At 39.8% G+C, this 13,455-nt stretch overlaps 1 protein-coding gene and 1 long non-coding RNA gene across 5 annotated transcripts in view; one reads left to right on the top strand and one right to left on the bottom strand.

The window, feature by feature from the left end:
• Parn (poly(A)-specific ribonuclease) overlaps window positions 1–13,455 on the bottom strand; it is a 144,965-nt gene that overhangs the window by 44,806 nt on the left and 86,704 nt on the right. The window lies entirely within an intron of this gene.
• Window positions 8,406–11,820, top strand: LOC144367552 (uncharacterized). The gene is made up of 2 exons (XR_013427048.1): window positions 8,406–8,565; window positions 11,558–11,820. It is a non-coding gene; the product is annotated as an uncharacterized LOC144367552 (long non-coding RNA).

Genomic DNA, 13,455 nt, shown 5'->3' with positions numbered 1-13,455 from the left:
TCTGTCTCAGGATTTAAAAGACTTTTTAACACATCCTCTAAGCAAAATCTCTCCTCCCTCTCCAGGCAACTACTCCCTTATCTCTGAACCAAGGCACTTTCCATAGTCAGTTCTGGTGCTGTGATGAACACATCTGTAAGAGAGGGGTAGGGACACTCAAGTTGAAAACAGACTTTGGACAAAATTATCACTGAATTTGGTTTCTTTTTTGGTACCAGGGAATGAACTCAGGGGCACTCAACAATGGAGCCACATCTCTAGCCCTATTTTGTATTTTATTTAGAGACAGGATCTCATTGAGTTGCTTAGCACCTCGATTTTGCTGAGGTTGGCTTTGAAGTTGAGATCATCCTGCCTCAACCTCCTAAGATGCTAGGATTACAGATGTCCACCACTGCACCCGGCATCACTGACAATTCTTTATGAAGGTACTTCACTGGAGAATAGCAGGCATTCCTCTGTCCAACAGAGCTGGACTCCCTGTTCCATCCCACACTGAGGGAGAAGATGGCCTGCAACTGAGCTCCATGTTATTAAACGCACATGCACACATGTGTGCACATACAGTTTAGCATTAGCAAGATACATGTGGCAAGGAGTGTAAGAATTGATGTTCCTCTGGGAAACGCAGATCCACCTTTCCCATCTCATCTCCAGCTCACTGAAACACACGCTTTTAGCTGAGTGAAGTGACAAGACCATTCTCACCATCTCAGAGACAATCATCCAAAATCAAGTAAATTTTAATTCACACAAACTTATGAATTTTATGATGCAACTCTATTTGGTACCTAGTGAACACACTACCCATGACTTTGTGCCTGTCCTCTGAACACACATACTCAAAATGGTCCTCTGATCACAAGAAACAAGTCTGTCATTCTGTTACCAGGACAGCATCTCTGCTTCTGCATGGTTCTGTGCTGGCAATTATTACAAGCTACTGAATACTAAACCTTACCTTCCTGAGGTATGGATTTTACTGGAAATCTGGGAGGAATAGTTAAATAATTAATTGGGTAATTTAGAACATTTTAGCATTAAAGTAAAAGGGATACACTGTAAAGCAGAATTTTTAAAATTTATGAGAATGATTTAAATAAAACAAGAGACTGCAGATAACTTCTAATTCTGCTCCCTCCTCCTCTACCTCTGCGTCCTTCACCGGTCCTCTCTGCTCTTCTGTGGTGTTAGGGGTACTTAGTAGCAGTTTGAGAATGATATCCTGCCACAGATCAACTCAGTAAATGTTAGCTGAATGGATGACAAATTCTCCTTTCTGGCAGAGTGGAATTTAAGAAGAAGAGACCTCCTCCTTCCCTTCCTGGCAGCAAAGTGGAGCAGGGAATGTCTGGAGAAGCCTGCACAAGTCGATCTGTCCTCCCGGTTCAGGAGGGACACTCAGGGAGCTGTGAGGAGTTCTCTGTATCTAAAAGCAATCCTGGAAAGCGCAAACTGGCATGAGAACTGCGTACTGAGGTACCATCCTCGGCAGAGGAGACCAAAGTAGCTGTATACCGTATAACAAAGAAAGACAAGGGCAGGCATGCCTTCTTCCTTCCATATGCCTCCTGTCTGAAACGGATTATGACACCACTCCTTTCCCTGAGTACCTGTAGGCACAAGAGGTAGGTGGAATCCTGTCTGGTAAACTCACATCCTAGCCCTCATCCACTTAAAGAGTATTTTGCTCAAGAAGTTCTCTTGCCTCAGTGAGTTCATCTCCCAAAATAGTCTGGGCAAATTTGAGCAGGAGCCGCCAAAGGGCTGCAGCTTTCATTTCCTGAGACGACATCAAATACAGCAGGCTCTCCATGCTACTGTAGACCACTAACCTCACTTCTTGATAGAGGAAAAAACTGGTGGTCAATCCAGTGACTCGCCGTAAGTCTTGCAGCTGGTATGAGCACTGGAATACAACCCCAAGATGATTCTTTGATACCATGCTGCAAAGAGATGCCAAGGAGGAAGCTAAGTCCTGGCCAAGCAAGCTGCTCAGAAGCTCCCAGAAGCAGTGAGCAGAGGTCATGGTGCAGTCATCTATCTCTCCATGCATCTTCTTCAGCAGAGAGGCCTACTCACTGTCAGTGAATGTTCTGGCTAAATGAGAATGGGCTTAGGGATCATATCCTTTAATCCAATGTTTCCTCTACAATGTAGAATAGGCAGCCATTCTAGATTAAAGGAGACTAAAGAGCTATGATATCTAAATGCAATGCATGACTTTGATAGGCTCTTGGATGAAAAACTAAGAATAAAAAAAAATTTAAGAGATGATATTGGGGGGCTGGGGATGTGGCTCAAGTGGTAGCGCGCTCACCTGGCATGCGTGCGACCCGGGTTCGATCCTCAGTACCACATACAAACAAAGATGTTGTTTCCGCCGATAACTAAAAAATAAATATTAAAATTCATTCTCTCTCTCTCTCTCTCTCTCTCTCTCTCTCTCTCTCTCTCTCTCTCCCTCTCTCACTCTCTCTTTTAAAAAAAAAAGAGATGATATTGGGGAAACTTGACTACAGTCTGAATGTTAGATGAGAGCAATTAAATTTTCTGAGTGTAAAAAAATATTAGGGTCATAAAAAAAGAATGCCCTTATTTTAGAGAGAAGTACACTGAGGTATTATTTACAAATGATCTGTTACAGCTATAACTGATTCTCAAATGGTTTAGCAATTAAAAAAACATGCATACATGTTCATATGTTTCTTTTTTTTCGTATTTTTTTTTTAGTCATATGTAGACACAATCTTTATTTTAGTTTTTTAATGTGGTGCTGAGGATTGAACCCAGTGCCTCACGCATGCTAGGTGAGTGCTCTATCTCTGAGCCAGCCCCTCATATATGTATCTTATAGGTGTAGGTATGTGATGGGTGTGCTTGCATGTGTGTGCAAGGAGGGTGGGGGGGAGGGAGAGAGGAGGAGAAGGAGGGAGGAGAGAGGGGGGAGGGAGGGAGAGAGGGGGGGGAGAGAGAGAGAGAGAGAGAGAGAGAGAGAGAGAGAGCTAGCTCATAAGAATGCACAAATGATACAGAATATTGCTCTTATCTCCAGGTTTGAAAATTTTAACTACAGGTTTGAAAATTTATCAAAATAAAAAGCAGAAGAGTAATAAAAAATGAAATATATAAAATTTAACTATCAAGAAAAAAAGCAAAGAAAATATATTCTTAGTGAAAAATCAAAGATTTCAAACAATGGGTTAAAAAAGCCACATACCTAATGCTGGGTGACTGTAACGCATCTGACCTCTTTAAGGATGTGACAATGAGACATTTTTTATCTGGCAGAAATTCTGGCTTTCAATCTTTTTCAAAAAATTAATTTTATGACCATTATATTATAAACAAAGGCCGCATGAAATTCTAGAGACTTCTAGAATTTGTGGGTGTTTCTGAAATTTCTTGTTGTGTGCATGTGTTTGTGGATTTGTTTTATTTAAAGAAAAAAATTTTTTTTGGTGTTGGGGAACCCAGGACCTTACAAATACTCTACCACTGAGTTACATACCCCTGGTCTTATTTATTTTTAAATTTTAAATTAAGATGTTTAATTTAAAAATTTTTTCAATAAAAGACAATTTTCATTCCTGGTCTCAAAATACAGTAAAAAAAAACAAAACAAAACTAGTGTTACCTGGTTATATGATGCAAGCTGAGTGTGGAGAACAGAGGTTCACATTCCTACATAAAGTACTTGGTAATAACTAGGAGACAGTGCTATTTTTAATTCAATATAATTTTTATATTGATTGATTATGGTGCTGTGGATTGAACCAAGGGTCTCTCAAATGCTAGTTATGAGCTCTACAACTAAGCTATACTCTTCTCCTTGAGAGCCCTATTTTAAAAAACAACTACAGAAACTGATCCTATGAATGGAAAATAAAAAAAAAAAACAGGTGGCATATATACACAATGGAGTATTACTTGGCCATAAAGAATGAAATTATGGCATTTGTGGTAAGTGGATAGAACTGGAGACTATCATGCTAAGTGAAATAAGCCAGATTCAAAAAGTCAGCAGTCAGATGCTTTCCCTAATATGTGGAAGCTAGTTCAAAATAAGGTGATTCTATCAAAATAGGAGTGGACCAGATGAAGGGAACTGAGGGAGAGGGAAAAGGGATGGGATAAGGAAGAACAATGAGAACAATCTGACTGAACTTTCCTATGTACACATATGAACCTCATCATTGTGTACATCCACAAGACACTAGGAAAAGAAAACTATAAGTAAATGGCAGAAAGATCAGTAAAGGAAGGGAACAGGGGGAGTGAAAAGGGGAGAGAGAGGAAGGGGGAGTGCTGGGGACTAAATTAGAGCAAATTATATCCCATGCTTTTATGATTATGTCCAAATGAATTCTAATGTTATGTACTACATAAAAGAACCAATAAAAAGCTAAAAAAAAAAGTTTAAAAACTGATCCTGGTAAAGTTTTTGAAAATTATAGGGAAAGGTTATGAATTATGAATGCCTTTCACATATTATTAATAATATGGTACACCCCATGTGGTCAATTCAATAAATTTTATTTGGAAAGAAATAAGTGTTATGGCTTGGATCTGGAATGTTCCCAAAGTCTCGGGTATTGAAGGCTTAGTGCCTAAGGCAGCAATGTTTACAGGTGGAACTTTTAGGAAATGACTGGATCATGAGGGCTCTGACGTCATCAGTGGATTAATCCACTTGATGGATTGATACTCTGAATGGACTACTGAAAGGTAGTGGAATCTGTAAGCAAGTGGGACATGGTCAGAGGAAGTAAGTCACTAAGGGTATGCCTACCAAGGGACTATATCCTTTCTTCCTCCCTCTATCCTTCCGCCCCTCCTCCCTCCCCCATCTCTGCTCCCTGGATGCCACAAAGGAGGCAGCTTTCCTCCACCACACCCTTCCACTACAATGTCTTACCTTACTCACGCACAAAACAACAGAATTAGCCAACCATGAACTGAAACTTCGGAAACCACAAGCCCAAACAAATCTTTTCTTAGGTTATTTTTCTCAGGTATTTGTTATAGTGATGAAAAACTGACACAAACAGTCTCAATATTTTATCTAATTAATTTGATGTTTAACTACAGCTCAACCTCAAAAATCCTAGGCTAGGCTGAAGCCAAACTCCACAGTTCATTCATGTATGACCACAGGCAAAAGGGAAACAGTTATCACAAATGGAAACAAAATCCCCATATCACTTCTTGATGTATATAAGCCAAAATCTTAAACTGACAAGTTTTAACAAGTGACAGACGCCAGAAGGTTAAAAAAAATCGAAGTGAAATTTCAAAGAAGAAAAATTATAAATAAATAAAATTACTCAGAAATAATTAAGAAAAATTACTCTGAGAAATAAAATAAACAACTTTGGGGACTTTGACCACTTAAGACTGACCCCACACACTCACACACTGCAAAAAACACACCCCTGTTCAATGAGAAAAGAATCTCTCCCACAGGCTGCAGTAAAACATGCTTTTGGCTCAAGGGAAACAGTTTGTGTGAGAGGGTCTAAAGAAAAGATATAAACATATCCATTTTAAGGCCTTTCTGATCAGCCCTCCGTGTGGCATCAGGACACTGTCAATGAATAGACAGTGTGACTTTCAGTCTGCATCTGGGAGCATCATTACATTTGCTGATCACAGAAGAACAGTGAATTTAAGAATGTACCAGCTGGGGTTGTGGCACAATGGCAGAGTATTTGCCTGGCACATGTGAGGCACTGGGTTCAATCCTCAGCACCACATAAAAATAAACAAGATTAAGGTATCGTGTCCATCTACAACAAAAAAATTAAAAAAAAAAAAAAAGCTCAGGGTGTGGCTCAGTGGCAGAACACAAGCCTATCAGGCACCAAGCCTGGATACCCACTGCCACCAACAAAAAGTTACTGAAATTAGCGTGCAGCAAGGAGAGAAGGGGGGAAAGTGGCTTTACTCAATCAACATGACTTACTGCATGATGATTTAAAAATTGTTTCTTTGGCTATAAATTAATAATTTTTTAAATGATTAATTATTTTAAAATGTTGCGGGGCGGGTAGGGGGGGAGGTGGCAGCTGGGGTTGTGGCTCAGCAATAGAGTGCTCGTCTCACACGTGCAAGACCCTGAGTTCGATCCTCAGCACCACATAAAAATAAATAAGTGAAATAAAGGTATTGTATCCAACTACAACTAAAAAATAAATATTTAAAATAAAATAAAATGTTGGAAATGGTAAACAATCTAATCACTAATCCATTTTCATGTGAAAGGTAACTGGGGGTATGTGAATTTTATACCCATTTATGGTTTACCTAAGACAGGTATCAAATGAATTATAAATTAAGAAGATAACTCAACATCATTATAATTATTATTTAAAACCCACAAAGAGCCAGGCAAGGTGGCATGTGACTACAGTCCTGGTTGGTGGGTAGGCTAAAGCAGAAGGCTTGCTTAAGCCCAGGAGGTACAGGCAGCCTGGACAACACACAAGATCCTTAAAAGCAAACAAGCAAGCCAACAACAACAACAAAAAAAGAAACAAATAAAAATTCTAACATGGCCAGGCCCAGTGGCACATGCCTGTAAACCTAGCAGCTTGGGAGGCTGAAGCCCTGAGCAACTCAAAGAGACCCTGTCTCTAAAAAAAATAATGATATTCTAACATTTGGTCAAATATGCCAATATTTAAGAGCACCTGAAAAACATTTTTATCTGTAATTTCAGCTGTAAGATATAAATATTAGGGCAAAATATATTAAAACAAATTACAGAGATTTTTATAGCAGAAGCAAAAAGGAAAAAGTCCTAGAGAAGCTACTGTTTATATAAAAAACTGCTTCATATAAATAAGTGTATGCCTCAACCTATGGGGAGGTTTGCTATGTTTTTCTATTCTGGAAGGAATAAACTGGGTATTGAGGTTGAAGGCTCCTCTTATGCTCACATAATAATGACTTTTCTTTCAGGGGACAGTTCTAAATCCTCAACCAAAGCAAGCAAACAAATAAAAACATCCCAGCAAAACCATGGCAAAAACAATTGGTAAAAGTGTTCCCATTTAGAAAATTTGCAGCACACCCCACATTGACTGAATGAACCTGCTGCCAGGGCATTTCAAGGTTCTCTGCAGCCCGACTCCTCTCCAGCCACAGAACAAACAGCAGCTGGCTGGGGACCTTTCATGTGAAGAAAACAAAAAGGTCGGATCACAAACAAACTGCAAAAAAAACCCACAGAAAAATAGAAAGTAGAAATGAATAATTTCTTACACTGTAAACTGCTATTCAGGGTGGCTTTCCATCAACCACATACAACTAAACAGCACTGTATTTTTCTATCATTTTAAAGATGAAGGCTGAGAAAGCTATCTACTTAGGGCTAATTTAAGTGCCTATTCAGAACCACCAGTTATACAGAGCTACATACAAACTTATATTTTTAAGTCACAAATGAAGAAGAGAGACTATCCTGGGTCGGGGTAGAGTTCAGTGACAGAGCACAGGCTTGACATGTACAAGGCCCTGGCCTCAATCCCAGCGATTCCCCTGCAAGATTCTTTATGATTTTTAGAAAGAAGAAAAACAAATCACAGACCATAAAAGAAAGAGAACAATTAATTAGTCAAATGACAAATAAGGAAAACCAAACCTTTAGTTTCTTAACCAATCACTCTGCTTCTCCAAAGCTACCCAGAGCACTATGCTGAAAAGCCAGATCCAGGCCCCAGCAAAGCCAATGAAAGGAACACAGAGCAGCAGGCTGGCCAGCCACCACCACCTCTGTGACACTGCCATATAGACAATGTCTGTCATGTGACCAATCTTACTCTTTTGTTGCGCTACCCCCCAAAAAAGGAAAGAAAAATGAAAAAAAAAAAAAAAAGCAAAAAATGTTTCTGTGCCATATTTTCTTTTCATTAAAGAACTAAGCCATGGGGGGATTTACCCATGTCAAAAGTACTGAATGCCACCCAACCATGAGGACTGCTCAATAAAGGTATTTACTTTCTTGATGGTTCCCTCTTTTATTTATTTATTTTTTTAAACACTTATTTTTTAGTTATAGTTGGACACAATACCTTTATTTCACTTATTTATTTTTATGTGGTGTGAAGGATCCAGGGTCTCGCATGTTCGAGGTGAGCACTCTACTGCTGAGCCACAGTCACAGCCCACTCTTTTAAAGAATCCCATGAACACCAAAAATCAGATCATAAGTTCCTATTCTTACATTATCTTCAATCTATGTATTTCCTTTAAGTTGTATGTTAGTATTCCTTTATTTTAAAAAATCAAATTAAAAATTCACTGTGAATTTCTAATGCATTTGGTTGCTTTATCTCTGAGGGGTGACATAGAGCAATAAGTCCAAGGTCCCACTGTCTTTTAAAGGTCAAGGATGAGAGAGCCTGGTCTGCTTAATGGGCAGTTTATACTCTGCACTTTAATAGTTTGCTCAGAAATGAATGCTGCTATCCAAAAAGAAGAGGGAGAAAGAGGAGTGTCTAGACAGATCAACGCAAACCTGTTCCCATTTCTGAGAAACTCCAAGGCACATCCTACGTGATGGTATGTTTTTAAAAAACTGGAATGTGGATCAATAGTTGAGCACTTGCCTAGCATGTATGAGGCCCTAGGTTTGAGCTTCAGCACTGCAAAAACAAGAAAGAATACTTGGGAAGTGTTCAGGCAGCACACGTTCAAACATTCCTATACTAATCAGAGAGGACAGCTAATAAACAACACATCACACATAATGTAAGCTTGAGTCAACGAGCTGAAGTCATGACAAAAATATGAGATTAAAAAAAAGCCAAAAATATGAGCCCAAAATATCTTTGGCTCTCTACTGCCTACTGAATTATGAGGCTTAACAGATTCAAGTAGAGATCCGTGTACTTAAAAGGTTAAATTCAGTTAAAAACTCTAAATAATTCTGAAAAGTCTTTAGGATCTAAAAATAAGTGATTTCTCTTTTTTTTTTTTTCTGGACAGCATAAGTGAAAATGCCCTTAATTGCGTGCAAAAATCAGTACGACAAGGAACTTCTCTTCCAATGGAGATAAAAACATGAGTGCTCTGAGTGCCAGCATGAGGGGGAGTCTGAGAGGGGACTGCCACCTCAGCACATGCAAAACACAGCCTCAGCTTTCTCTTACACCAGAAGAAACCTCAGCTCAGGACTCACAGGGAAACCCATGGGACCCCGAAGATGCCTGCTCTGCCCACTTGGCCTTACTGCTTATCCACACTCTTTTAAGAACTTGACCTTCCAGGTGAACCAGCACTAAAACTCATCTTGGAATGGAGTGTATGTAGCTCAGGGGAAGAGTGTTTGCTAGAATGGTAAGGCACTGGGTTCCATTTCCAGCATGAATGTGTGCCGGCACTCGCACATACACATACACAAAGCACACATCTTGAAGGTTTTTAAGGGTTTTGTTCTTTAACCTGACAAAAATACTTTCAAAACTTCAGCAAATACAGTACATTATTTTTTTTTAAGAGAGAGTGAGGGGGGGGGGACAGAGAGAGAGAGAGAATTTTAACATTTATTTATTTTTTTCTTAGTTCTTGGCGGACACAACATCTTTGTTGGTATGTGGTACTGAGGATCGAACCTGGGCCACACGCATGCCAGGCGAGCGCGCTACCGCTTGAGCCACATCCCCAGCCCTACAGTTCATTATTAAAATGAGAAAACATTGTAGTGCCATAACTGCTAAATTATAATATAAAATATACTATTATAAATGTTATACATAATGTAATTCAAACTTTACCAGATAAATTTCCTTTTACCTGGGCTAGGCTTGACCTGTCATACCTACATGAGGGAACCACTGAGGCCATGTCCAGTGAATTCCGCCATCATTGTTGTTATAGTCCCAGGCTGAGTGTTGTGTACAATCCTGTATTTATTATATATACTAGAATATACCATGATTGCTGAATTATGACTCAACATGTTATTTAGGTGGCTATGAACCAGTGCTACTTTTTTAGGTAATTCACTAAAAGAAAAATCTGCAACTCTGCTGGGGTGTGACTTAGTGGTAGAGTGCCCCTGGACTCCCCAGTACTGCCCCCCCTCAAATGTGTGTGTGTGAGAGTGTGGGTGTATGTGTGTGTGTGTGTGTAGTATATAATTTGAGGCTATTTACCTGCAAGGCTGATCCACGGTGGCTACAGACAGCGCACAGCACACAATGGCCATCTACTCTGATGATGTAGGTACAGGGTAATTATTAGAAAAACATGAGAATGCAGAAGGCCCATGAGAGGAGCAGGACCAATTCAAGATATCAATGAGGGAACTAAACATTTTAAGTCCTAGCTATTTTATGACATTGAGATAGTAAAGATTTAATTTTAGAAGCAATAATACTATCATACCTATGTTTAAAAAAAGAAATGGTTTTAGGGGTAGGGTTGTGGCTCAGTGGTAGAGCACTCATCTAGCAAGTGTGAGGCCCTGGGTTTGATCCTCAGACCACATAAAAATAAATAAATAAATAAATGTAGATATAGTGTCCAACTAAAAAATAAATATTAAAAAAAAATAAATGGTTTTTAGAGATGAACACTGAATGTTTACCAGTGAATATGATATGGTTCTAGAATAGGCTTTAAACAAAAGGGAGGGGGGTGTTTAGAGAGGTGACACAGGATCATCCCCCATAGTGGCTGGTGGGGAAAGGGGAATACATAGAGTTATAATTTTTTCTTTTTTACTATATCTTTATATTTTTTTCCCCACAATAAAAAATTCAACCAAACCATCAACCTTACTGCAGCAGCCCTCCTCTGCCCCTACCCATATCCTCCCCACACTAGGAGACTGGCCATCACCATGGTCCTCCCTCTGGTGACACACAACACTCTGACCTTTGATGTTCCAGTGGGGTTCTCCAGGCAGCTTCACTAAAGCAAAGGCTGGGTCAGAGCATCACTCCACTTTCGCTATTTCAGCTCAATCAAGAGCTGCTGTAAATGTACACTCTGGCAAACCTAAACAGTTCCTTTTCTTTTCCATATGAAAAACTAAGTAAAACAGAATGCTTGACAGTCAATAGATTAAGTCCCTCTCCCTTCTCTCATAATCAAGACAAGGCTAGAAGAGGGACTCAGAGGCTGCTTTTGCTAAAAGCACTGACTCTTCATGGGCTTGCAGATGCCTGATGGGTAACTAAAAGCGGGATAAAAGCTTGGCATCTCTGCTTTCAAACTGCATCTGTCTCCTTGTGCTACCTTAAACTTTAGGTCAAATTCCTGCTTGACTAGCCAAGCAGACATGTTAATCATTTAAGGAGTGTCTGGTATCCCTCCCCCTTCAAGGCTAAAGACACCAAGATAAAGAGTAGGTTATTTTCAAGATTTTTTAGGGACTTCATAATCAACAGATTGTCAACTGTCAGTTTTTACAACATCCAGTTCCCGATCATCAGAGCCACACCTAAACTGGAAGGAAGGTTCACTGTTGATCTAACTAGCTTCATTTTGCCTTTCTGACTTATTTTTTCTCTTTGTCAATCTCTCATGAAGTCACTTTGGATTCTAGGAACATCAGAATGATCAATAAACACCTTGTGACAAGAGTCAAAACTAACTCCAAGCAGCAACAACTTCTAATCGCTGACAGGCTCCACATGACCGATCCTGAGATAATCGTCAACCAGGCCACTGACCAAGATCACCACCTCCACAAGTCCCTGACCTTTGCCTCTGTTCCTTCCCTATGTAACCCCACAGTTCTTGTCAGTACCCTGGTCCTTTGGTTCCTTCCCAGTATGACCATATTAAATAAATTCCTTTCCTATCTCACCACAGCTTTTTTCTATTTGGTCTTTGGGGCAAGTGGCAAGACCTGGTTTGCTGCAGCTCCCAAAAGCCAGGTTTCTGACCTGGGACTCTTAGAACAGGGCCTAACCCTTGGCTAAGACATGGTGTCCAGAATTTGGCTCCAGAGGAACTTCCACACTCAAGGGATCAGGGGTTTAAGCAACAGCAGAGCAAAAGCATCTCCAAACTCAAGCTCTTGCAGCTGTTCTGTGAAGCAAAACAGGGCCCCATGTCATCCAGTCCTCCAATCTAGCAAATATGTGACACACAGTAAGACCTGTATATAGTCATGCATCGGTAAATAAACACACAGGACTGGTAAACACCAGTTCACACCAACAGAGAAACGTTTCTACTTTCCAGCTGGAATATTTGTTAAATATTACAAAAGAGCTAAGTATAAGATAAAAATAGCCCAGCAAGTAAAAACAAGAAAAGCCCAAATGCCAACTACTACAGGAAGATCTTCAGCCACAGATCTGATGTGCACCACACTGGGAACCAAACAGAACCCTGGTGGAGGTGCAGAGGTTCCACCCTCCAGAAATATCAGTGTGCCAGATCTCAGGTGTTCAAAATAAGGAAGAGCTTAAAGCCAGGGCTGAAGAGCAGCAATGGGCTAGGACTGTCCTTTTAAGGTCTGTAAGAAAAATCCCACCCCAAACCTGTTGTACCTGTGGGGGTTAAGAAGAAGAAACAAATCAAGGAAAAGGTAAATAGCAAAGAGAAACTGATCAAATGCACTATTTTAAAGATTTTCTCATTCAGATTTAAGAAAAGCAAATTTGCACCCATTTGCTTTTCACAAAAGACACATGCAGAGCAACTCAGAAGAAGGGAGGTAAAGGATAGGCACTAACCAAAACAGGACAGTGCTGATACGATTAAGTCAGATGAGACAAAAATAAAGTGTGTGTGTGTGTGTGTGTGTGTGTGTGTGTGTAAAACAAACCACTAAATAGAACAATAGCATTAAACTATGCAAAACAAACACTGTCAGAATTACAAGGAAAAAAATCAATGATTTCTCAACTATAGTAAGAGTTAAAAATATATACCCAGATTACAAACTTGCAGATCAAACAAAAGTAATTAGTAAATATATAGAAAACTGGAACCGCATGAATAAGTCTGATCTGTTGGAAGTATAGAACTCTATCTTTACAATTGGAAGATAACACTTTCAAGCACTTTTGGAATTTTTACAAAAACTAAGTCATAAAGCAAGACTCAACAAATACCACCAACTATCTTAACCACATTCTCTAACATAGTGCAACAGCATCAGAACCGAGGGTAGGGACTGTGTACGAATCAGAACAATCTTCACTTTCTGCCCCATTTCTCTGCACAGTCAGAGAAGCCCATCCTCCCACTGACCTAAAATTAATACTGCACGTATGGAGAGAGAGATCTGATGCAGGAAACGCTACACATGTATACAGAACATGGAAGGAGAGCACGTTTTGAAAGCAAAGACAGCACAGGCATGAGGAAAAAAATCTGCTTGTCCCTGTGCACTGCTCAGGAGAGACTCAGAGATTAGGGAGACAAAAGACACAGTAACTGGGGGTGCAGAGAGGTCCTCGAACAACATGTCATTGATTAGAAGTGGTA

This window comes from Ictidomys tridecemlineatus, chromosome 10, assembly GCF_052094955.1.
Source record: "Ictidomys tridecemlineatus isolate mIctTri1 chromosome 10, mIctTri1.hap1, whole genome shotgun sequence".
In the NCBI taxonomy this organism is placed as follows: domain Eukaryota; kingdom Metazoa; phylum Chordata; class Mammalia; order Rodentia; family Sciuridae; genus Ictidomys; species Ictidomys tridecemlineatus.
The sequence above is the reverse complement of the archived record's forward strand: the minus strand, read 5'-3'. Positions and strand labels throughout refer to the sequence as shown.